This window comes from Apium graveolens, chromosome 8 (assembly GCF_009905375.1).
Source record: "Apium graveolens cultivar Ventura chromosome 8, ASM990537v1, whole genome shotgun sequence".
Taxonomy (NCBI): Eukaryota; Viridiplantae; Streptophyta; class Magnoliopsida; order Apiales; family Apiaceae; genus Apium; species Apium graveolens.
In genome coordinates, this window is record NC_133654.1 from 30,973,066 (window position 1) to 30,998,399 (window position 25,334).

The following is a 25,334-nucleotide window of genomic DNA, read 5'->3' on the forward strand; positions in this document are numbered from 1 at the left end:
CTACTAGTAGAAGGACGACACCTTCGTATCCCGGTTATCACCCTTGCCGCATTCGGGCTATGTGTCCCATTTTTGGGTATACACATACTTCACAAGTTCCTGAGTACACAGAGTACCTTCGCCTGCGGTACCTTTGGTAGTCCATCTAGCACACATAGTGCCAGAGTCTACCCCTCCCTTTTCCTTTTAAAATGAATTCTATCATATCTCGAGAACTCGAACCACATCGAAGTTCCCCAAGCATTTTGCTTGTTGATAGAAACAGTTTATCTTACTAAGATATACATATATATACATATATATATACGTACTTCCGAAATTTTCGGAGGAAGTACTAAGGATGTGAGTTGACCGTTGTCAACAGATAATTAAATAGGAGGAAAAGTTTCTCCTTGAAACTATATTCAAAATATTAAATAAGTCGGGATAATATTCTCCGACGATATGAAATTATTCGAATGATTTTCAAAAATCAAAAAGTAATTTAAATCCGGTTCTACGATTTTTAAATCATAAATAAACCCTTTAATAAATAGTAAATAGCTAAATGATAATCGATAAATAATTAAACCTCGAATGAGTTTACTTGAAAAGAATATTTGAAATAATATTCCTCAACTAATTTATATTTAAGTAATATAATAATCTTTAACATTTAATTGAGTCTGAAATAAATATTCACTGGAGAATACTTCTCCCATAATAAATGAATAATAAATAGATATTTATTATTCGAACGATAAAGTATAGCTGAGGGAATGCAATCTTTGGAAATCGTTTTAATAAAAGTTCGAGGTGTTTAGTATTTCGTAAATGGACGTTGAGTCCCTTGAAACGTAACTACTATGGACTTTCATCGTCCTATAAATATCACCGGAATGATTTCCGGGTTTTTATAAAAACAAAACTGACCGACTCTCGGTCTTACAACTTATACCTCACGCTCTACTATAGCACTAATATTCTTAAATAAGCACCTCCGGAATACTTCCGGGTTTTCATCAATTTTTACTGACCGATCCTCGGTCTAAAATATATACATGCCACGCTACTCGCTAGCGTTAACGGTCTCAATTATAAACTCCTCCGGGATACCTCCGAGTTTTTATAGGCTTACACCGACCGACTCTCGGTCTAAATATAACATTTCGAACTCGGTATGAACATATACTAGAAATTATCAACAATAGAGTAATGTAATATATCTCGAACTTCGTAAAACAGTTTAAAGCAGTCTCATACATATATCACAGTTTTGTAAAATATTCACAACACAACAGTTCTTAAAAGGTAGGGTTTGAAAACTTGCCTGGAGTCCAAGACACGTTTCCCCGACTTCCTCTCATTCGGGGTTTTCTAATCAACACACATCATAATCTTAATTAGTATTCCTACTCTCATCACCAACTTATATTTCTAATAAGTTCAGTACTTCATAACTTTCATTATTTGACCGACTCGAAATAAGTATCACTGCTTGGTCGAAACGGACGGTAAAAGTGGTTTTCTAAAATTGACTTTACCGAATATTACTATTACGCGGCTTGCACTCTAATATTTTTTATAAATCTTAAAATTAATTTTTTAATAAGAAACCACCTCGAGGAGCTTCTTGAGTGATTTTAATATTTATCCTAAAAGTTTCATTTTGATAAAATGAATTTAATTAGGTGAAAAGTATTTCAAAAGTTCGGTCAACTACGGAGTTTTACTATTCAAACCGCTTTCACTAAAATGTTGATATCTCTCAAACCGTTAACTCAATTGATGCACCGTTTTCGTGTGCGCGATCTAGACAAAATTTAGGACACATAATTTGAAATTAGTTTTCTGGTAACAGGGGTGAAAATCCCGAAGTGACAGTTTCCTACAGGGGGTTGTTTTGACATTCGTACTCCGCGCGACCTCGGCTTCGACATTTTTATAAAATTGAAAAATCAACATTCTTACTTGAAATTTTTATGGAAGCTAATAAACTCTTTTTTACTCTATGTAAATATTTCATGATTTATGAACATTTTTAAGCCGATCCTTTATATTTTCAAAATTCGTAATTCGTAGCAGTTTTTGTCGCGTGAACCACTTTTAGTAAAACGACCATAACTTTTGATCCGTAAATCAGAATCAAGCGATTCAAGCGCCTAAACGATCCTTATAAAATTGTCTATCATAATTAAGGGTTATTTTTCAAGAAACTACAGTTTATATTCTCTGGAATTTCTGCAGAAACTTAAAGTTACGTTTTGTTCATTTTAACGAGATTACGTTTACGATCGGAGTTTGGTTTACGCCTTAAATCTTTATACTACCACCAACAATCAACATATCATCATCAACACACTAACTCCTGTCATGAACATCATGTTCTTGAGGCAACAACAATCAACCTTAAATCTACTTAGCTAAATATCAACATTTCAACAATACCACTACCAAAACTAGGTTTACAACTACATACTATAAGGATCTTGAACTTAAATCTTAAATAAGTTTGGGTCAAAGATTTTTAACTTTCTTGAAATCTTGAGATGTGTTCTTGAGGATGGTGGTGTCTTGGGAATGCTTGGTATGGTTTTTGGAACCTAAAACCATCATTGAAATCAAGAAACCAAAGAAGAGTTACTATTCTTACTATTCATTCTCAACTTTCTTAATTTTATTACACCCATCAAACCTTGATTAAAAGATATCAAAGAATTATCTTACCTTAGTTTGGTTGTTAGGAAGCTTGAGACTTAATGGGAGGATTTATCCATGGCTAGAACTTGAAGAATTGAATTTGATTTCTTGGCTTGGAGATGAAGGGCTGAATGGAATGGTTTTGGGAGAGAAGAAGTATTTTTATACTTGCTTCCTTGATTGCTTCTAGGAAAGTATGTTGGTTGCTTCTTGGAAATGAGGTTGTGATATCTTGTGATATCTTTTATTGATTGATATCTTTTAGTTTAGGATCCTAGGTTTATTCTTATTGCCAAATCCATGGACAAGAAAACTAGCTAGCCTTGTAGTTTGTAAGCTAATCTACTTAACTTAGCCCTTTAGCTCACTATGTGCTTAGCCTTGGTTGATCATCCTATCTCTAGCTCACTATTTGATAAAGTAACCATGGTTACTTTCTTACCATGGTTAGTTAGTGCATTACGTTTATTTAATCATTTGCGTGTTCGCTCGGTCGCTTAAACGTTTTCAAAATACTTTCTCGTAAATGGTTCGCAACGTAATTCCTTTCGTATTTATTCCTTATGTTTTGAATTATCATACTTGGATATAAATCCGTAGGGTTTTAAATTCGTAATTATATTATGATTCCCGTAATCCTCGATGATTTGTAAATATGGTCGTATTTCAAAGTTCGTTTTCTTCGAAAACTAATAGCGTTTATATACACTCATTTGGTACGTATAATCAAGTTATCAATTCCGAAACTCATTTTCTCATGCACAACATAGTGTGGGTTAAAAAGTTTTTCCCCGTCCGTCAGGATTACTATTTATTAAACGTTTTATAAGGTCTCAAAAATTCAAGTTATTATATTACTATTCATAAAGGTCTTTTACCGATGTCAAAAATTTGGGTTCTTACATCTGCTCCACATTATAAGGAACAAAACAAATCCTCTAATATTGACTGTCTTCAAATACTGATGTCATACAAATGTTGATGACATACCAAATCCTGACGGTACATCAGATCCTGATCATATCCGAACAACCAGATCCTGAGCTTCTTCTGATAATTGAGAATTCAATATGTAACAATCTCCCCTAATTTATGCTTAATGCAATGAAGCATAAATTCCATTCTCAATGATGCCAAAACCAATCTACAAAATGTACAAGGAGTAAAGCTTACTTCAGTATCTTCAGATAACTGACAGTTGTTCCAAGAAAGTTCTTCAATCTTTCTTCCTCCTTGTCTCGTAGGACTTTAACAAGCTTTTTCTTCAACTCTCTCTTCTCTTCAGTGTCTTCTCCAAGCTGATAGAGAGCTGATCTTAACTTAGAAATTGAGCTTTTGCTTATCTCAAGATCACCAATCAACATGAAGCTTAAACTGACATCTTCATGATCAGGACTGAAGGATAACTGAGGACTGTTGAGAAAAACTTGTAGCATTGCAACTCCCTTTTTCATCTGCATTTCTTGACCAGTATAAGTTCTGTACTCAGGAACATAATCACCATTGTATTTATCATCTTTTGTCATGACTCTTCTTCTGATCATTTCAAGTATCATAGAAGAACAGTTTCTGGTGACTTTGTTCTCAACTCTAAGAAGATAGTGAATGTATTTCAATTTTGTCACAGTCTTCATTAAGAGTTGTTGCTTTACGATAGTGAATGTATTTCAATTTTGTCACAGTCTTCATTAAGAGTTGCCGCAACGTAAAGCTTTTTACTTTACCATCTCTAAAAAAGTACATAATCTCTCTCAGACATCATTATCATTTATCTTTCTATGAACAATCTTCACAACTTCAACTTTCTCAAGATGTGAAGGAGAAATTCTTTCACCAAGATTTTTTGTCAGAGTATCTTTATCCAGCAGATCAGATTCTAAGTTCTCCATACTGGAATGACCAATGCCTCCTCTGGTTCGAGATTTGATAAGTTTCAGTTTTTTATTGTATACCACCCAAGAAGGCTTCTTGATGGATCTATCATCATCTTCCTGTTCTGAGATAGAATCTCTTAACCCAGCTGACACAAATTCAACATGCTTGAACCCTTTAGAATAATTGAATAAATGGATGTCTTTCCATCTTCTATTCTTCTTGCCGAGAGGAGCATAGTTTGAAGATAAATTATCAGTCTTTCCTTCTGCTTTATGCCATAGCTCCCTCTTTAATTTTAAAACTCTCTGCAAATATTCTTTGCATGCTTGATCAGCTTTTCTTTTATCAATCTTTTCTTTTTCATCAACCTCTGAAATATGAGGAGTGATTACCAGAGAAGGAGCTGACTCATTTAATGCTTTGATCACTTTTTCATCAGAGTTAAAATCAGTTATCAGGTTGACAGCATCAGGATCTGCTTTTACCTCAGGATTTGTGTCTGCATCGGGAGTTACATTCTGATTTGCTATATCAGCTTGATCAATATCAGTGGCTGATCTTTGCTTCCTTGGTATAATCAACTCTTCTAGCTTCTGAACTTCTTTATCTTCTTCATTTCCTTGTACAGGAACATAACCTTCTTTGGATAGAAAATTCAGAAAAGTAGAGTTGAATGTAGTCACTTGGCTTGATCCAGAAGTTCTTCCACCTCTTCCTCTTCCTCTTGCAGATCTACCACCTCTTTTTCCTCTTCCTTTAGAAGTGTTAGCTTCATCTTCAATTTGAGCCAAGAGCTCCTTTTGTTGCATAACCGCTTCTTCAGGTGTCAGATCAGGAAATTCTTCAGTTATATACCCAAGAGCACTCCTAGCATTCTTTTGCTCAAACTTCTTGTCTTTGTAGTACAAGACAATCTCTTCACCTGTTTCCTTATGTCTGTAAGGAAAGAACATCCCTTTAGCTTCTGCTAAATTTGAGATTGTAATATCATCATCCTCAGGAGCACCGGTAATAGTCTTGTGCTTGGCTTTATAAGCACCAGTAGACTTCCTTTGTCCTGAAGTATCATTCTTCTTGGAATGTTGAAGTTGTTGAGTAGTAGAAGCAATTTGAACATCTGTAACTGGATTATTCTTATCACCATCATCATCAATATCTTTATTCTTTGTCTGAATAGAATCTGGTGTATATTTTGTAGAAACTATCTTCTCCCCCTTTTTGGCATCAGTATTTGAAAGAAGAGAAAACAGAGCATCCAGTTTGTCACCTATAGAAGAAACCTTGTCTTCGAAGGAGGAAAGTCTAGAGGTCATGCTGTCTTGAGATTTAACAACAACTTTGATGGTATTTTTCACACTTTTGATTTCAGCTGAGGTAGGTGTGTGAAGCAAAAATCCATCAATTTTCTCTTTAACACCAACATAAGACTTCTTCATTTCATCAAGTTCAGAGTGAATTCCTTTAACATAAATGGTTGAGGCCTTAAGATGCAACTTCAGATCAGGAGTTTGAATTTCATCGTAGGCCCGATGAATGTGTTGCAGGCCAATAGCAGATGAGACAGAAGTATTTGCAAGTCTCCATTTATAATCCCATTCTGTCTGTCTAAAATACTCAGCATCAGGATTGTAATAAGAAGGATTTTCAGTGAAGTGCGAAGAAGAACCAATATTGGACTTCTTAGATGCATCAATTGCAGACTTAAGCTGAGCGGTATCAGGATCATCGTCATCACTATCATTGTCAGAGTCAGACAAGCCATCAGAAGAATGTACAGAATCAGGAAGAGTTGCCTTGCCTTTATCCAGATTCTTTGCAAGAAATGCATGTGGCTGATGTGATCCTGAAACAGAAACATAGTAACACCTAAATCTCTCTGTTCTTTTCAAGTGATCTCATCACTTCTCAGACAATATATTACTTTTAAGAGTAATATTATTCTCACAGAAGAAACTTTATAAGTAAAGAAAAAATTATAAGATTCTTGTCTCAAAACTACCTCTCCTTTTTCCAGTATAGGAGACTGCCACTCAAAATATTATTCGCTTTTTTTTTAAAATCAGATAATTTCACATAGTTTCACGAAAGGCTCAATCACACATTTAGCAAAGAAATAAGAGATGGCTGAGAAGAGTTGTATGCTTGTCATATAAATAGAGGTAACCTCAAATAAGAGACTATTTATAATCATACAAACATGAGAATTTATGAGAAGTTAGCAATAGCTGAAGGTGATTCCTCAAGTGGAAGTGATGAAAGTGGAGGAACAAACAGCACATCAGGATGTTTTTTCAAACTAGCAACTAGTAATGGATCATCAATTGTAGCTAGTGTAGTTGAAAGATGATTCTCAGTAGGAGCTGTTGTATCTTCAGTATTTGATCTATCAGGAGTGTGTGAAAGACCAGCATCAGTACTTTGAACTGATGGTTCTTGTGGAGTCTGAGACATGTGAGCTGCTTCAACAATGCTTGGTGAAGGTTCTTGTGAGCTCCTCACAAAAATAGGATCATCAATGATTGCATCCACTCATGACAGTATCTCCTGATGAATTTGCTTTTCCTGGAGTAGTTGAACAGAGTCTGCAAGAAGATCACTCTGAGCAATATTAACAATGATTTGTGCAGCCTCAGTGTCTGCATCTTCCCTTTGAGAAGATGGTTCTTGTGTGACTGGATGTGTTACAGTTGCTAAATCCCTTTGAGACCTAGGTTATTGTGTACTAACATCCTTGTCAAGAGGCCGAGTCTTCTTCTTCTTTCTGATATATCCAACTACTTCTTTACTTCTTCTTCTCAACTGGCTCTTTGCAGTTTTCTTGTTTTCAGCAGTTGCTTCAATTACTGGAAGCTTGTCAAGCAGAACACTAGCATCAGTAGTTGGCTCCTTGATTCCAGTAGTGTCAATCAAGTCATCAGGATTTTGATCAATGGACTTCTTGATTTTTGACAGGGACCTTATTGGCATATGATCATCTGATTCAGAATCTTCTTGAATGATCAGTCTTATTTTCCTGATTGAAAAGCAGTCTTCTTTCTTCTCACTCTCACTCAGTGAGACTTGTTTAGCTTTCTGTCTAGATGTGACAAATTTCTTAAACAGTCTTTTCTTTGTTACAACTGATGTCTTTTGAGAGACAGCAGAGGAGGCTAATTTAGAGGTTTGTTGTGTTTGCTGTTTGGAAGAAGAAATGCTTGGGTTAGAAACAAGATGGGTGATTTCTTGAGTCTTAGCATCAGGAACTGTGATAGAGGTGCCAGCATCAGGATTTGCAGGCACTTGTATAGGAGTAGGTCTATTTCTTAACAGAAATTGCCTGACCTCTCTAGGAAGAAAGGGTGGTTGTAACGCCCCCAAATCCGGGGTCAGAGGATTTGATCGTCACTATGAAATCTCAACCAAAAATAATCTGTTTAATTAATAAATAAATGCTAGCGGAAGATATTTAGCATCTATGACCCCAAACTAATCCAAGATCTTTTAAGGTTACAGTTCTAGAAACAAGAAATCCAAATTCCATAAATAAATTTTTCACTTTCTTTTAAAACTCTTTTCAATAAATTCCAGTTCAATACTAACCCGCTAGTATAACTTTGAAAAGAAGTATACTAGGCCCAACTATAAAATAACACAATTATAATATAATATAATATAAACAATTTCACACAATAGAACTTACACTTAATTGTAATCAAAACTATTTTGATATTTTTGAGCGAAATGCTTCAGCAATACTTTGAATCTTGACGAGAATAAAACTCGTAAAACAGTGTTTACGGAAATATCGTAAACCACAATAACATGAAACAATGATTATGGATTGAATTATAAACTTTACTCAAAACCGAACTCTTGAAATTAATACTTATTTTGCTGTCATATCAAATTAGATATCAATACGAACTTTGATGCTCACAACATCCCATACTGAAGTCAACATCAATCATCTATACTAATACCACCTTTGATATTTAACAATAATGTATCAGCATAAATCAGAATCTGAATCAAAACTACATCTTACCATTATTCCAAAACAGAATCTGTTAATAAACCATTTATTATATAAATATCAAAACAATTTAGAAACAACAGTTTAGATTGGAACCAATTATATTTCATGCTGCTTCCGATGATCAGTCGCGAAACAACACCGGTATCCCGTAGCCATACCGTAAGTATAGGTACTACCCGTATCCCGCAGCCATACGGTACCTATTGGGCGCCATAAAAGGCATATACTCGCCTTGAAAGATATTACAGCTGGACCGATATCTCGAAAACCTACGCTGTAACCAGTAACCAGTAACCATTCCAATCTTAAAAACCTTTTTATTTAAAAAGGAGCTGAATCAATCGACATCCTAAATAATTTTATTCCCTCATTCACTTGGGCAGAAATCCTCGCAACAAAATCATCTTTCTCAAAATCCAAAATATTTATAAATCCAGTAATTTGATAAGTAAAACATTTACTATTCTGAATATAGAATAACAGAGGGTACTTGCATGATAAGCATTTTAATTCAGTGATATGTAAAACATTTATCTATTTTGAACTGAGAATGGGGAAAGCAATACTTGCATAAGAAGATTTAAAATAAATATTGTTGTGAATATGTTGTGAACTTGATGATTTCATTAACAAAACACCTTAGTAGATTTTGCTTAGTGAAAAATGTAGCACTCGACGAATAAGGAATATAGTCCCGACGGATGACTCAATATAGTCCCGACGGATGATGATTTATTATCCATCGAGTGAGTAGCTTGTGTAATAATGAGTCTGTAGCACAATTCTGCAAACACCTTTGTTTAGATTCTGTAGTAGCATATAAGTCATGTTGACTTTAACTAGATATGTATAATAGGTTGGTTAATTGTACATAGATGATGTCTTGTAATTCTGCATAAATGAAATGAAGTTTAGTGCCAAATAGCTACCCGACGGATGATCAACAAAGCTACCCGACGGATGATCAACAAGGCAACCCGACAGATGATCATGTACCCGACGGATAATCAATTCAAACATCTGTTGACAGTGACAACACAGTCACATGCGTCGAGTGTATGCAAAAGGAATGTGGAAGCCTATTCAACCGGGTTTTTGAGAACAATTAAGCATTGCCATTTCCATGCTATTTTGAAGATATTTAAAGATATTGGAATAGAGTAATGAAGCAGCAAAGTATTAGACTTGATAGGTTTTATTTTATTATCTTGTCTTATTACTTTGTAATCTTGGTGATATATAAACCAAGAAGTAGCAAATAGAACAACAACAAGACTAAGAAAAAATTCTCAGAGAAATAATTGTAAGCTGCATCCTTAGCATTTCTCTGTAAACTTAGTTGTTCATATTTGTAAGCAGCTGTGAGAAATTCTTGCTACACAGAGTTCTCGTGATATAATATATATCTCTAGTGGATACATTCAAATCCACCAGAAAGTTTTTAAAGACTTGTGCTTTGATTTTAATAACTTCTTATTCCGCACTTTGCAACTCAAACACTTATATATTATTAAGATAAAACACTTTTTATTTTTGAAAAAGGTTCAAGAATTCCATTCAACCCCCCCTTTTGTAATTCTTGTTGCATTTTCAGGGACTAACAATTGGTATCAGAGCCAGCTCTTGAAGAACAAAGAGTTTAAAGATCACAACAAAGAACAAGATGAACAAGAAGGATGTTGGAGTCAAGATTCCTTTTCTGGATAAAGATAATTACCATCACTGGAAGGTAAAGATGCATCTTCATTTACTCTCTCAAGATGAGGCCTATGTGGATTGCATAGAAAGAGGTCCTCATGTTCCAATGAGAGCTGCAACTGGAAATGAGCCATCAGTTCCCAAGCCAAGGCATAAATGGTTAGAACCTGATATTGAACAAGTCAGGAAGGACAAGAAGGCCATGAATATTCTGTTCAATGTAGTTGATGGTGACATGTTTGACAACATCATCAATTGCAAAAATGCCAAGGAAGTTTGGGATACAATACTGATTATCTGTGATGGCACTGAACAAGTCAGGGAAAATAAGATGCAGCTGCTAATTCAGCAATATGAGCACTTTCATAGTGAAGATAGTGAGTCTCTCGCTGACATTTTTAGTAGATTTAAAAAACTACTAAATGCTCTGAATTTGCATGGAAGAGTTTATCAAACAAAAGACTCCAATCTTAAGTTCCTTAGATCTTTTCCAAAGGAATGGAAACCAATGACAGTCTCATTGAGAAACTCTCAAGATTACAAGGAGTTTACTTTGGAGAGACTGTATGGTATCCTGAAAACTTATGAGCTTGAAATAGAGCAAGATGAGAGGATGGAGAGAGGAAAGAAGAAAGGAGGGCCCATTGCACTAGTTGCTGAGTTAGAGAAAGAGAAGGAGATGAAGATGGAAGCTGTTGAGTCAACATCAAAGGTCTGTGAAAACAAGGGCAAGGGGCTGGCAGCAGAAAATGAAGATTCTTTGAGCCAAGATTGTAATATCCGGGATATATCATGTAATTATTTTTCTATTAAATAATTATTATATGTGTTCAGTATCTATTCTGTGAATTAATTGTTAAATGTTATCTGTATTTGGATATTCAAAAATAATATTAATTGAGTATTTTAATTTTTATATGTCCAAAATAAAATATAGATAATTGTCATATCTTCCTAATTATTTTTATGATGATTTATGAATTTATAAGAATCATATGAAATTTATAAATTCTTTTTTCGGGTATTTAAAATCTATTTTATAAAAACGGGAACCAACCGACGTCACCCGTTGTTACGTTTTTGGAACCCGAAACTCTTCCGATAACTCCTTCCTAACCTAATTGTAATATTCCGAGCATTTTCCATGTTTCGACTTTTTCGATCCGGCATACGGTTTGTCCTGCGCGGGTCCCGGCGCAACATTTTCGATATAATATTCGTGTCGGTAAATCAATAAAACTCGTATTTTCGATAAACGGGAGCTTTTTATTAAACTATCACAATTATCACTTTGTAGTACGTGTAACCAGGCGCTGAGACCAAGACCGCAGTACAAATTGTACGATTTGGATAATTATCCCGAAAACCGATACCGTTTGGATCAGTTTTTATAAATAAACGTACCGTTTTATATCCGAAATGATCCAACGGGATACTAATTTTCCGTAAATGTAATAGCCTTTACCCGTATTTTATTTCGTATCAAAATTATTTGCAGACAGATAATTATATAATTTTCAGAGAAAAACCCTAATTTCATAAACTGTTCTAAGAATCAAACAAGCTTTTGGAGGTGTTATTGAATTCGGTTTGGAAAGCTCGAGTAACCAATCTGAAGGTCATGAAGAGCTCTACCAGATTCTGTAATCCATACACCTGCAGAAATCAAGGTTATTTTTCTATAATTTTATTTACTTTCGAATTAATTTTAGTAAAAATATGAATTTTTGTTCGGATGATTGTTGTATGATTTGATGATTGCATGTTGTAGAGCTTGTTTTCCTGATGATTTTGATATATTATACGTCTGATTTGGAGTTCAATAACATGTTCAAATTTGAGTTTTATTTTCGAATTTTAAAATTAGGGTTTATAACCCATATGAATGTTCTTAATTGAAATTTGGGGGTTTCTTATTCTGGAATAGATTGATGTTGTGATATAGTGGGTTCTGTTCTCTGTGAAATTTGCAATCCAGTCGTATAAGTTTCATGAATCAACGAGGTCTGTAGAGAAGGGAGTTGTGTTTTGAATATTTCCGAAGTTCGCCGGAAACCGGCAAACTTCACGGCCAAATTCCGGCCAATTCAGGGACTGTTAGGTTGATTTGTTGGCATGGGTGTGTTCCTGGTGAAGTGTAGTTGTGATCTAGAGGTGGTGGTGGCCTGAGCACCCCTGGATCGTGTTCTCCGGCGAGACAGGGTGTTTTCCGGCGAACCCCTGTAAAAATTGCAGTTTGGTACCTGAACTTTTGGGGACGATATAGTTAGGTCCCTGAAGTTTCCGGACTTTGCAAATTTAGGATTCCTGTTTTAAAAATGTTTAAAAATCATATTTCCTATTTATTTTTATTAGAAAAATTCATTTTTAATTTCTGAAAATTCTAAAAACTATTATTTTAATTCCGAAAATTATTTTTAATTCAAAAATAAATCTGAATTATTTAGTTAATTAATTTTAGTTAATTTTAATTGATTAATTGGTCAATTAATTCGAAAATTAATTGATTAATTGATTTAATTAATTATTAATTGATTTTAAATAATTATTTAATTAGATTTAATTATTTAAAAATGATTTAAAAATTACGAAAAATAGTTTTGAGCTTTAAAATATTATTCTAAATTATTTCCAAGACTCGATAATTATTATAAAATTGTTTCGAAGCCAGAATTGGCTAACCGAACCCTGTTTATTAACCCGAAATTGATTCAAAGACCCGTTTTAATTCTGAAAAATGTTTTAAAAATCATTTTAAATACCAGAAAGCCTATTTATGACATGAAACTTCTTTATAAATGATATGTCATTGATTATGTGACGTATTATGTGTTATATGTGATTTGTTGGTTGACTATCGGTCTCTATATCGATGTGTACTTGTTTATTGCATAACTTTCAATCCGTTAATCGGATTTGGGTAAAACGAAGGGTAGATAGAAGTATGTGTTGAATAGAATCGTATGAGTTAATTATTGATAGATGCTTATGATATGTGAGCAGAAGAGGCAAAACGTAGGAAAGGGAAACAGGTAGTTGAGGAGTAAGGCGGTTGAGATTGGAAGCGAGTTCAGTGTAGTAAGCTAACACCAGGCAAGTGATCTGAACTTTCTCGAGATATTGTAGTGATTGATAGTCCTGTTCTAAATTGCAAGTGCATTGAAGCACTAAAACCCAAACCCTGATTCCAGTTTTGATCTTGAGCCGTAAACCTGATTATTTCTAGACCATTGATTGTTGTATACCTAAACCCGAACCACAAATATACAATATCATTCTGCAAATACATACAAACTATATACCAAACACTGAATCGAATTATCTTCACACTCAAACCATGATATCCTACGCTTTGAAAGGCAAAATCCTTGAAACCTTGAAACACTGATTCCTTTGTTATCCAATTCTTTCATTACCCAACAGCCAAGCTTTGAAAATGCCATATTGATCCTCATGAACTCTGAAACCATTTCATTACGAAACATCCAATGTTGTTAATGATTTTGTTTATTGTTTATTATTGCTTATTCTGTTATTATGCTAGAATTGGATTGTTTTTATAAAAATTGTGGACCAGATTCGTGGTTAGACCATGTGATGGTCAAACTAGGCCAATGTGTGCCTTGGATCCAGTAGTTAGAGCAATGCTGTGTGCTTTGCTCGGGGTTAGTGCGTGACTGATCAGCAGCCTAACCTTGGTTCTTAAAATGAAAGTATAATGTCCAATTCTAAATCATAATTCATTGTTCAGTTGATATCGTAACCATTTTCACCTGATGATCATTATTCTCAGTTTTGTCATTGTGACTTGCTGAGCTAGTTAGCTCATTTGTGCGATGTTGTTTATGTTCTTTTCCAGTTAAAAAGGAACAGGTTGGTAACGAGGATCCCCAGTCCATCGCGAGAGCTAGGGGTTCAGGTTGATCGAGCTGAGCTAGTAGGATTCTTTTGGGATAATATAAGTTTGTAAAAGTTTGTAATAATGTTTAATACTCAGTTCTGAGTTTGGATAGTTGGGATTTGAACGGTTTGTAATATAAGTGTGTGTTCGGCTTGTGTGCATACTTTAACCTGTTGCAGTCCGTGGTAGTTGGTAAGTAGGGTCACTGCATATTATTATTATCTTTATTATTGTTATAAGCAGGTTATAAATAAGGTGTATGTGTGGACCCCAAACTTCTGACCCGGGTTTGGAGGGCGCCACCGGTTTGGTATCAGAGCTACAGGTTATAAGTCACTGATACAAGCCTAGGTTGACGGGAATGGGTAGAGGGTTAGGATTCGAAGTAAGGAATACAATGATAGAATGTCGAGAGGTTGAGTGTTACGGTATAACCGGTATTAGTATAATTCGCGTCGTGGTTCGAGATTCTTATATTACGATATAATTTCAGATGGCAGTGATGACCGACTCTTTTATTCCCGTATCAGCTGATCACTCAGAGCCTTCAGTTGGAGCGCCATCACCGGATCCACGTCCTGTTATTCCACCAACATTGGATATTCTACCTCCACCTGTGTTGCAGCCCGGACCACTGCAGGTATTCCACCCCCAGGCATGAGGCCCCCTGTTAGAGGACCCCCACCTACTGATTCAGGCTTTACTGGTCATTCAGTCACAGGAGTACGTTTCCAGTTCTCTTCATATCCTGTCCCATATCATCAATTTGAGGCATGCCTTATGGAGCAGCGGTTCCTTCAGGGTCAGATTCAGGAGTTACTACATATTATGCATACCAGAGAGGTTGGGAGTGATGAGAGGCGACTCGGAGAGAGGCTACAGGCGTTTCGTAGGATAGCTGCAGTGAGGATTGCTGAGGCTACATATTAGGACATCACCCCTGATTTCTTAGTGGAGTGGGCTAAGTGGGTTCTAGAAGAGCCTGAGGAGATTGGAGGTCCAGACCTGCCATGAGTCAGAGATCCAGAGATAGAGATGCTGAGCAGTGTTGTTATGGTTATATAGTATGTACAGTAGTGTGTAGTGTGTATCAGTAAGCTTTTGAGTTGTATTTACAGACTAGCTATGTTGACTAGTGAGTAGGTTATTGTACCCTTTTGCTTTTACTTTCGAAGCGTCTTTACGCTTGTACTACCCAAAACTTTTGATCTATATATATCAGTACTTTTTTCTTTCCATTACTGTCATTTCCTTTATTGCACCTATTTTACTTTACCTTATTTATTGCACCAGTTATACCCTGTAATACCATGTACCCTATTTTCCATAACTGTTTATATTCTATAAAGAAGCATGCAATTTACTTAGTTACAACTGTTTTCAAAAAAAGATATTTCTGTTTTACAAAACTTTTCTTTTATGCAAAAGATTTGATTCAAAAGCTAAATAAGTTGTTTGATTCTTTACAGAAAATGCCTCCCAGAAGAAATACCCGCACCAACACCCAAAATGAAGAAACCAATAACAACAATAACAACCAAGACGATACAAACCCGAATGTGAACCCAGGACCCATAGACCCAGCAATAGCCCAGATTCTTCAAATCTTGGCCCAACAAACAGTTCACTTGGCAGAACAACAACAAAGACAGACCAATCCCCAGGTAACTTTCAAAACTTTTCAAGCAATAAATCCACCAGAATTCAAGGGTTCCTTAGAGCCGATTGAAGCAAATGTGTGGTTAAAGGAAATAGAGAAGGCATTTGCCTTGGTAAAAGTGAAAGAGGAGCAGAAGGTTGAGTTTGCAAGTTACTATTTGAAGAATGAGGCCACCTATTGGTGGGAGATGGTGAAGACATTGGAAGGTACAAATGCTATTACTTGGGAGAGGTTTAAGGAATTGTTTCTAGAAAAGTATTTTCCTCAGTTTGTCCAGGATCGGATGGAGCTGAAGTTTTTAGAATTGAAGCAAGGAACTATGTCGGTGGCAGATTATGAAAGTAAGTTTGAAGAATTGTCAAGGTATGTGCCGTCGTATGTGGATACTGACAGGAAGAAAGCTAAGAGATTCCAGCAAGGCTTGAAGCCATGGATCAGAGGGAAGGTAGCTATTTTTGAATTGGAGACCTATGCAGGAGTGGTACAGAAGGCCATGATTGCGGAGACGGAAAGTTAGATGTCATAGAAGGAAAAGGAAATTAAGAAAAGGAAAGTAAGAAAAGGAAAGTTGAGGGAAGTGAGGGTCAGTTACAACCAGGGAAGTTTCCAAATTTTAAGAAGGGCAAGTTTCAGCCAGGGAGAAATTTTAATTTCAGGAGACAGAATGCAGGCGACGGAGGCCAAGGCAACCGTCCAGTTAATGTGAATCAGCCAAATCAGTTGAGACTAACTTTTCCAGATTGTCAAGTTTGTGGAAAGAAGCATGGAGGAGTTTGTAATAAGTTGAATGTGGTATGTTTCAAATGCAACCAGAAAGGGCACTATTCGAGGGAGTGCCGAAATCAGCCAGCAAGAGAGCCAGCAAATAAGGATCATTCTATCCGGAATCCAGCATCGAAGGTTCCAGCCATTGGATTTACGTGCTTCAAATGTGGAAATCCAGGATATATGGCCAGGGATTGCAAGACACCAACCCCAGTCAGTAATGCATTGAGGATTATGGGATCTACCCCAACAGTGAATGAGACTCCAAGGGCTAGAGTTTTTGACATGTATGTGAAGGATGCTATCCAGGATACGGATGTCGTGACAGGTACGCTTAATGTGAATTCTTTATGTGCCAAAGTGTTAATAGATTCGGGAGCAACTCGATCGTTTATTTCACAGGATTTTGTTAGTAAGTTAAATTGTCCAGTTGAGTATTTAAATGAAATAATGACGGTGGAATTAGCAAATCAAGAACGTATATCTGTTACTCAAGTTTATGGGAATTGTGAGATTGAGATCTCTGGTAGTAAATTTTGTGTATATTTGATACCATTTAAGTTAGGAGAATTTGACATTATATTAGGGATGGATTGGTTATCTAAGCATGATACCTAGATAGATTGTCGAAATAAGAAGGTAATGGTGAAAACGCCAGACGAAAGGATAGTAACGTTCAAGGGCCAGAAGCAAGTAAAGAAGTTCTTAACAATGATTCAAGCTAAGAAGTTATTACGGCAAGGATGCGAGCATTTCGTAGCATATGTGATCGATAGAAGTTAGGAACCAGCAAAAATTGAAGATATTCCAGTAGTAAATGAATTCCAGACGTGTTTCCCGACGAATTACCAGGACTTCCTCCAGATAGAGAAATTGAATTTGCGATCGACTTAGCACCTGGAACAGAACCAGTATCCAAGGCCCCGTATAGAATGACACCCGTTGAGATGAAAGAGTTAGTAAAGCAATTGCAAGAGCTGTTAGAGAAAGGAGTAATCAGACCCAGTGTGTCCCTGTGGGGAGCACCGGTATTATTTGTCAAGAAGAAAGATGGAAGCATGAGACTGTGCATTGACTATAGGGAGCTCAATAAGCTTACAATCAAGAACAAGTATCCGTTACCTAGAATCGATGATTTGTTTGACCAATTGAAGGGAGCCAAGTATTTCTCCAAAATTGATTTAAGATCGGGATATCATCAACTGAAGATCAAGCCAGAAGATATACCAAAGACAGCTTTCCGAACAAGGTACGGACATTATGAATTTTTAGTAATGTCTTTTGGATTGACCAATGCCCCGGCAGCATTTATGGACCTGATGAACAGAATTTTCAAGGAATATTTGGACAAGTTCGTTATTGTATTTATAGACGATATTTTGATCTATTCAAAGACGGAAGAGGATCATGCGGAACATTTAAGAACAACTTTGGAGATTTTAAGGAAAAAGAAGTTATATGCTAAATTCTTGAAGTGTGAGTTTTGGCTACAGGAAGTTCAGTTCTTAGGACACATAGTTAGTAATGAAGGGATCAAAGTGGACCCGGCAAAGATCGAGGCAATTACGAATTGGGAAAGACCGAGAACACCCACCGAGGTAAGAAGTTTCTTGGGATTGGCAGGATATTATCGACGATTCGTCCAGAATTTCTCAAGAATTGCAACACCATTTACAAAGCTTACACGAAAGAATGAAATGTTTATATGGAATGATAAGTGCGAAGAGAGTTTTCAGGAGTTGAAGCGAAGATTAATCATGACTCCTGTTTTGTCACTTCCAGACGATCAAGGGAATTTCATAATTTATAGCGATGCTTCTCACAAAGGATTAGGATGTGTTCTAATGCAGCACGACAAGGTGATTGTGTACGCGTCAAGGCAATTGAAACTACACGAACAGAAGTATCATACTCATGATTTGGAGCTAGCAGCCATAGTGTTTGCTTTAAAGATCTAGAGACATTACCTTTATGGAGAGAAGTGTGAGATTTATACGGATCACAAAAGTTTGAAGTATATATTCACCTAGAAGGAACTTAATATGAGGCAAAGGAGATGGTTAGAATTGATCAAAGATTATGATTGCTCGATTAATTATCATCCCGGTAAAGCGAAGGTTGTAGCGGACGCGTTAAGTCGGAAGGAAAGGTTAAATGAGTTATCAGTACCGGAAGAGATATATAAGGAATTTCAGAGATTGGAATTGGAGATTAGAGTTTGCAAGCCTGAAGAAGCGAAAGTGTACAGTATGACTTTCCAGCCGAAGTTGCTGGAGAAAATAAAGAAAGGTCAGGAAGATGTAATGGATCAAGATATAAATTGTTTGGTAGGTGAAGAGTTATGCACACAAAAGGATGATCAAGGTATTCTGAGGTTTTCATCTAGAATTTGGATTCCACCAGTGACGGAGCTGAAAAATGAAATTTTACAAGAGGCACATAGTTCAAGATATTTCATCCATCCAGGGAGTACCAAAATGTACAGAGATTTAAAGAAGAATTATTGGTGGCCAGACATGAAGAGGAAAATTGCGGAATGGGTTAGCAAATGTTATACCTGTCAGAGAGTTAAAGCAGAGCATCAGAGACCAAGTGGATTGTTACAGCCATTGGAGATTCCAGAGTGGAAATGGGAACATATTGCCATGGATTTTATAGTTGGATTACCAAGGACAAGGGCTAATCATGATGCCATTTGGGTTATAGTGGATAGACTTACCAAGTCAGCTCATTTTCTGCCTATAAATGAAAGATTTTCGCTCGACAAGTTAGTCCATATGTACCTGAAGGAAATCGTAGTTCGTCATGGAGTTCATGTGTCTATCGTATCTGATCGAGATCCAAGATTTAACTCGAGATTTTGGAAGAGTTTTCAAGAATGTTTGGGAACAAGACTGAATATGAGTACGGCCTATCACCCCCAGACGGATGGCCAAAGTAAAAGAACGATCCAGACAATCGCGGACATGTTACGCGTTTGTGCTATTGATTTCAAAGGAAGTTGGGACGAGCATTTACCCCTGGTAGAGTTTGCTTATAACAACAGTTATCACGCCAGTATTGGTATACCACCCTATGAAGCCCTTTATGGACGCAAATGCAGATCTCTAGTATATTGGGATGAAGTAGGAGAACGCAAGATACTTGGACCTGAACTGGTACAGCAGACAAAGGAAGTTGCTGAAATTATCCAGAAGAGATTGATAGCCGCACAAGATCATCAGAGGAAATACGCAGACCAGTCAAGGAAAGACATGGAATTTGAAGAAGGAAGCTTGGTATTACTGAAAGTATCACCGTGGAAAGGACTAACAAGGTTTGGGAAGAAGGGAAAGCTAAGTCCAAGATATGTCGGACCTTTTGAGATCCTAAAGCACGTTGGAAAAGTAGCTTACGAGTTGGCGTTACCACCGCACATGGAGCACATTCACAATGTTTTTCACGTATCAATGCTTAAGAAGTACAATCCAGACTCCAGGCATGTAATAGAATATGAGCCAATAGAGCTTCAGGCGGATTTGTCATATGTAGAAAGTCCGGTAGAGATTCTAGAGGAGAGAGAGAAACTATTAAGAAATAAAGTGGTAAAGTTAGTAAGAGTTTTGTGGAGAAACCCAAAGGTTGAAGAGTCAACCTGGGAGTTAGAAAGTGATATGAGAGAAAAGTACCCTCATTTGTTTTCTTAGGAGATTCTAAGGACAGAATCCTTTTAAGGGGGGAAGGATGTAATATCCGGGATATATCATGTAATTATTTTGCTATTAAATAATTATTATATGTGTTCAGTATCTATTCTGTGAATTAATTGTTAAATGTTATCTGTAGTTGGATATTCAAAAATAATATTAATTGAGTATTTTAATTTTTATATGTCCAAAATAAAATATAGATAATTGTCATATCTTTCTAATTATTTTTATGATGATTTATGAATTTATAAGAATCATATGAAATTTATAAAATCTTTTTCCGTGTATTTAAAATCTATTTTATAAAAACGGGAACCAACCGACGTCACCCGTTGTTACGTTTTTGGAACCCGAAACTCTTCCAAGAACTCCTTCCTAACCTAATTGTAATATTCCGAGCATTTTCCATGTTTCGACTTTTTCGATCCGGCGTACGGTTTGTCTTGCGCGGGTCCCGGCGCAAAATTTTCGATACAATATTCGTTTCGGTAAATCAATAAAACTCGTATTTTCGATAAACGGGAGCTTTTTATTAAACTATCACAATTATCACTTTGTAGTAAGTGTAACCAGGCGCTGAGACCAAGACCGCAGTACAAATTGTACTGATTTGGATAATTATCCCGAAAACCGATACCGTTTGGATCAGTTTTTATAAATAAACGTACCGTTTTATATCCGGAATGATCCAACAGGATACTAATTTTCCGTAAATATAAATAGCCTTTACCCGTATTTTATTTCGTATCAAAATCATTTGCAGACAGATAATTATATAATTTTCAGAGAAAAACCCTAATTTCATAAACTGTTCTAAGAATCAAACAAGCTTTTGGAGGTGTTATTGAATTCGGTTTGGAAAGCTCGAGTAACCAATCTGAAGGTCTTGAAGAGCTCTACCAGATTCTGTAATCCATACACCTGCAGAAATCAAGGTTATTTTTCTATAATTTTATTTATTTTCGAATTAATTTTAGTAAAAATATGAATTTTTGTTCGGATGATTGTTTGTATGATTTGATGATTGCATGTTGTAGAGCTTGTTTTCCTGATGATTTTGATATATTATACGTCTGATTTGGAGTTCAATAACATGTTCAAATTTGAGTTTGATTTTCGACTTTTAAAATTAGGGTTTATAACCCATATAAATGTTCTTAATTGAAATTTGGGGATTTCTTATTCTGGAATAGATTGATGTTGTGATATAGTGGGTTCTGTTCTCTGTGAAATTTGCAATCCATTCGTATAAGTTTCATGAATCAACGAGGTATGTAGAAAAGGGAGTTGTGTTTTGAATATTTCCGAAGTTCGCCGGAAACCGGCAAACTTCACGGTCAAATTCCAGCCAACTCAGGGACTGTTAGGTTGATTTGTTGGCATGGGTGTGTTCCTGGTGAAGTGTAGTTGTGATCTGGAGGTGGTGGTGGCCTGAGCACCCCTGGATCGTGTTCTCCGGCGAGACAGGGTGTTTTCCGGCGACCCCCTGTAAAAATTGCAGTTTGGTACCTAAACTTTTGGGGACGATACAGTTAGGTCCCTGAAGTTTCCAGACTTTGCAAATTTAGGATTCCTGTTTTAAAAATGTTTAAAAATCATATTTCCTATTTATTTTTATTAGAAAAATTCGTTTTTAGTTTCTGAAAATTCTAAAAACTATTATTTTAATTCCAAAAATTATTTTTAATTTAAAAATAAATCTGAATTATTTAGTTAATTAATTTCAGTTAATCTTTAATTGATTAATTGGTCAATTAATTCAAAAATTAATTGATTAATTGATTTAATTAATTATTAATTGATTTTAAATAATTATTTAATTAGATTTAATTATTTAAAAATGATTTAAAAATTCCAAAAAATAGTTTCGAGCTTTAAAATATTATTCTAAATTATTTCCAAGGCTCGATAATTATTATAAAATTGTTTCGAAGCCAAAATTGGCTAACCGAACCCTGTTTATTAACCGGAAATTGATCCAACGACCCGTTTTAATTCTGAAAAATGTTTTAAAAATCATTTTAAATACCAGAAAGCCTATTTATGACCCGAAACTTCTTTATAAATGATATGTCATTGATTATATGACGTATTATGTGTTATATGTGATTTATTGGTTGACTGTCGGTCTCTATATTCGATGTGTACTTGTTTATTGCATAACTTTCAATCCGTTAATCGGATTTGGGTAAAACGAAGGGTAGATAGAAGTATAACACCCTCCAAATCCAGGGTATAGATTTGGGGCATTATTAACAACGACTACAAACTAAACCTGCACAAGCGGAATATAAATATAATAATTATCCCGAACTATTACTACTCAGGATCTTTTAAGGGTTGAGTTGAAAACAAGAACCACATACTACACTTTATTACAAACCCAAATAAAACAATCTGTCTTATGAACTCTCTTTATTACAAAACTTTATTCTATCTACATTCTCACCACACAACTTTTATTCAAACTACACAAAACTTTTATTCAACCCAACAGTTCTACTTATCCTGTTACACCTGATCTGGCAATTCAAAGCTCTCTTCGGGAATAGGAAGGAACACTCTTGGTATAAGAGGGTCCCGCTGCTTGACTCTCTTCTTGACTACGCGGGTCCTGATGGGTTTCATTCTCTACCTTAACTGTAAAACAATAGGAATAACAATAAAAGGGGATGAGCCAAAATTGCTCAACAAGCCTGCAACAGTATATATAGTATAAAGAGAGAGAAATAAATGAACCAATAAGCTGCTGGTTTGAACAACCATCTGAATCTGTATAGGATAATAATTTGCCAATACTGGCGAGTGCCAAATGAACAAGACTGGAAACAAGAACTAACATATGCACTATAACCCGCTGATCAGTCAGGATACAATACGGATCTATACCCAACTGCATAGACCCAACCAACATAAAGAGTACTCAGGCAACTATGGCCTATTAAATAATGGTCTGGGTAAAACCCAGCCCGTATAGTAACCATCCAGTCCAAGGTATAGCATCCGGAATAATCGGAATGCTTTTGATATATCCCAACACCAGGATATACCAGAGGATATGTAACAAGGGTAAAAGTATTGGAATATGAATAGGGGATTCAATAAATTGGGAGAAATCAAGAATCGAAATGAAATAGAAATAAGCATTAATAATTGGGTAACAGTGTATATGAACAATAATTATCAAAGGTAACTGATATGAGAAAAGAATTATAATTCACTATTCTGAATTTAGAATAGGGGAAAAACTTGCCTTGCGCGTACTTAACCTGGTTTAACTCACCGCCTTCTGTCCCTAGCTTGCTCTGCCTTGCTAACACTGAACCAAACATAGAAAGATAGTCGTTTAGATAACTTACTATATACGTGTATCTCGAATTGATATCACGTAACCTTATCAGTCTACCCATGCATTTCTATCCAACTCGCATATATACACATATAATGATATAGCACGTAAGGTTCACATAATCACGTAAAGCACATAGCACATAAAGCACATAATTAATTTTTAAACTTATAATTATTTTTAGAATCGATACTAGACTCATATTTATAATAATTAACTCTATCTGATTTTATTACAATTTTTCGGGATTTATTCGACTCGATTCTACCCCTAATAGAGCCTATGAACAATTAATTATCATAAAACCACTCTCTTCTGGAATAAATTATAACTTACAACTATTTTTATTGGATTGATTTCATTTTTCTGAGTCTAGGGGTCTTCATTTTCCTCAATTCGGACTAACGGTTTAATTATTATGAATTAAACAAGATTTAATTAATTAATAATTAATTATAAATAATTAATTATAATTAAATAATCCTTAATTTAACTTTTAAATAATTAATTAATAATTATTATATTTTAAAATAATTAATCCCTAATTATTAGGATTTATTACTATTTATTACACTTATTTAAAAATTAAAAATACTTACTCGATTAAATCAATTATTTACAAATAATCACTCGATACTATTAACGGATACGCTATTTATCGAATAACTACTAACTGCTCGGATTATAATCTACTCAACGATTAACTATTCGTATAAATACGAGCTACTCGCAATTCTCACATAATTATCGAACCATTACATTATTATTATTGTACTTATACGATTCGCTAATCAATTAATTATCGGTATTTAATTATACGATACAAACAATTATTACGACATTCTTCGAATAACTAACGCTCGAATAATAATTCTCATTATCGAATCACTACTCGTAATATTAACTAATTATCGAATTATTAATCATATTATTTAATTATTTTAATCCTTATTTATTAATTAATTACTTAATTATTAATTAATTACCTAATTATTAATTAATTACCTAATTATTAATTAATTATATAACTAATAAATAATTAGATAAATAATTAAATAATTAAATTCGAATTTATAAATTAATAAAATAATTTAGAAATTAATAATACTATTTTTCAGAATTTAAAACTAATTTTTAATTGATTTTTAGAATTAATAAAATGATTTTCTGAGATATAAAATATAAATTAAATAATAGAAAATCCAGAAACAAAAATCTGGAAATGGATTCAGGGTTGAGGGGATCAAACCCGGTTCGTTTCTGGGTTGCAAACCGGGTCGACTCGGGTCGCCAAGAACAGGCCTGCAACCCAGAACCCGACGCCGGCGGGGATTTTTCCGGCGAGCCAATCCACGACGAAACTCCATTTTTCAGGCACGATTCTTCTGGGGTTTCAATCCACAACGCCCCCAGCACCTTCCTCCTCCTTCCCTCGCCCTACACTCGTCGAAATGCAGCTGGAAACGCGAAGAATACGGCGGCGGCGTCTAAACTCCGGCGAGCACGAAACCGAAGCTAACGAACGCAAAACCAGTGCCGTTCGATTGCTAAAACGACGATCTACACAACTACAGCATCAAAATCTTCTAATAACTAACCAAAATCAAAACCCGAATTTGAGAAATAAACCCGAAAATATGAATATAAATTCGATCAATCAAACATGAAAAACGATCACATAATCGAAAACTACAGATCATAAG